The sequence below is a fragment of the Octopus bimaculoides genome, chromosome 28 (assembly GCF_001194135.2).
Source record: "Octopus bimaculoides isolate UCB-OBI-ISO-001 chromosome 28, ASM119413v2, whole genome shotgun sequence".
Lineage (NCBI taxonomy): Eukaryota > Metazoa > Mollusca > Cephalopoda > Octopoda > Octopodidae > Octopus > Octopus bimaculoides.
In genome coordinates this window covers 17,989,177-17,991,644 of record NC_069008.1, presented here as the reverse complement: position 1 = coordinate 17,991,644, position 2,468 = coordinate 17,989,177, and the positions used below count along the sequence as shown (strand labels likewise).

At 35.3% G+C, this 2,468-nt stretch overlaps 1 long non-coding RNA gene across 3 annotated transcripts in view; it reads right to left on the bottom strand.

Annotated features, from left to right (window-relative positions):
• Positions 1-312: 312 nt before the first annotated feature.
• The window catches only part of LOC106872273 (uncharacterized), a 29,356-nt gene continuing 27,200 nt past the window's right edge, over positions 313-2,468 (bottom strand). For all 3 annotated transcript variants that reach the window (XR_008266942.1, XR_008266941.1, XR_001409748.2), the window contains one exon: positions 313-1,005. This is a non-coding gene — a long non-coding RNA (uncharacterized LOC106872273). The remainder of the gene's footprint in view (positions 1,006-2,468) is intronic.

Sequence of the window (2,468 nt, the reverse complement as noted above, 5' to 3'; positions counted from 1 at the left end):
TATATATATATATATATTTATATATGTATATATATATATATATTTATATATATATTTATTTATATATATTTATTTATATATATATATATATATATTTATTTATATATATTTATTTATATATATTTATTTATATATATTTATTTATTTATTTATATATATATATTTATTTATATGTGGTTGTTCAGTAAGAAATTGTCGAACCCTCATACATCATCTAACGATCGGAGAGTCCATCATGTATATTAAAAGGTTTGGAGGTGATGTACAGGTATTATATATTAGAAAAAATAATAAGGCACTCAGAGATCTGGATGGTTGTACATTTACAGACTTTTATTAATATGTCACATGGTTTTATAAATCATATTTTAGCACTTTCATCTACTCTGATAGATTCTTTAGATTTGAAGAATGTATGTGTATATATATATATATATAATCAATTAAAATAAATGATTTAAACTAATGGAAAACAAGAGGACATGGACAAGAAATGTATTATCATGAGGCTTGGTGAAAAGGGAGAGTTTTACGTTTTGAGCTGAGCTCTTTGTTGGAAAGGAGAGGGGGAAAAGTCCCAAGAAGAAAAAGAAATCGCTAACAGGTGGACAAACGAAAGAAAAAAGGCACTCAACATATTTTGTAGGAGTTCTATTATGTACTATTCAGAATAGTTTGATTCAGTTCCATGAGGTAATCCAAAGCCTGAAAGAGATGAGCTTCTGTAGAGACCAGCTAAACATTTAGTCGCATGTAACCGGATCAAATTGTTTTAAATATTATATATATTGTGTCTTCTTCAAATTAATCTAAATTAATCTAATCTTCTAACTTCTTGGTGCCTTTTTTTGTTTTTGGTCTTTTCTTTGAGAAAGCAACAACTGTCTTGAGTTTGGTCAGCTTCACCTGGCCTTGCCAAACTCTCGGGTATTGTGACCGGCCCTTGCTGGCTACTTTACTGGACACTTGCTTTGGCATTTTGCCAGACTTGCTCTCGTGTTGTTCCTGGAAAACAGAATAAAATGCAACATGATGTAACATATTAATCGTGTAATATAATATAAACTCGGATATGTATCAGCAGTCAAACATTGGCCCAGAACCATGTCTGATTTAATGGCAACACTTGATAGAATCTGCTAAGTCGTTTTAAAGTTAAGTTTTGTGATATCATGACCCATTCAAGAAGGGAGTTGTTATTGACTGAGATGTATCAAGGCAGAGGTGGCTTCTCTGGTAAACCCATTGAAGAAATTCCATTTGAAGGTGATAGTATCTTTTTCTTCTTTGATTTGTTTTGCGATAATGCTCAATGGAGAAGGGTCTGTTGAGGGAAAGAAATCGTGTTGCAGTGTATTGATGTGCTGTGATCCTGGATTGTGTAGGGAGTGTAAGGCATGTGACCCCAGCCTTGGATAAATTCTGAATTTGATGTGGGATTTGGGCAATGCTGGTCACATATTCTCCACATTGGGCAAATGATGTTGTGCTCATAGTGGGGCTGGATAGAACAGAGTCATTTAGCCCCAGGAAACAACGTCCAAGGACACAAATAGTGTGTCATATAGCCAGCTGGAGACGATGTGTCCTGGGGCTAAATAACAGTAACAATCGTCCTAATCAGGACTGCCACATTATATTGGCAAATAATTTTTACAATAAATTTTATCTCTTTTCAGAAATATGACAATGGTGTGCCAAGTAGGAAAGAAAAAAACAAGAATTTACAATGCCTGCTTCTCTTTGCTTTAATGAAAATTCCAAAGCTGTCAAAAGTCTCTAGAAACATCTCTACTGGATATGGAGATGGCATTATTATTGACTGGTATTCGTAGAAGGAGTTTTCATGCTTCAAGGAAGAGAATTCAAGTTCACAGACTCTCTGCATTCTAGCTGACCCGTTTGGTTCAATGATCGTGACAACATTAGACCGATTCGGAGGCCAGAATGGGTGCCACACGGAAAAACCCACCTCAGCAATCTCTATACAGGCTTATATAGCAGACCCCAAATTGACACCCACGTATAAGCGTCACCAAGACCAGACTGTCCACCCCCACCCCCGCTCATTCCCCTAGTTACCCAACAGCATTAAAAGACTAAAACAGTTAAGAAAAGCGAATTACGAACTAAAAAACATGACTAGTTGTCAGCTCTTTTTTAGAAAACGTTGATCATATTGAGTTGCCTCCCTTGTACATATGAGAAGTTGTTTCCCTTGGCATATAAAAAAAGCGTCGGTGATTGTGTGTGTGCAATATGTCTTTTTTTTTCTTTTATTCTTTTACTTGTTTCGGTCATTTGACTGCAGCCCCGCTGGAGCACCGCCTTAAAGGATGATAGTCGAAGACATCAACCCGAGAACCTATTCTTTGTAAGCCTTGTACTTAGTCTATCAGTGTCTTTTCCTGAACCACTAAGTTACGAGGACATAAACACATTGGCATATATATATATATATATATATA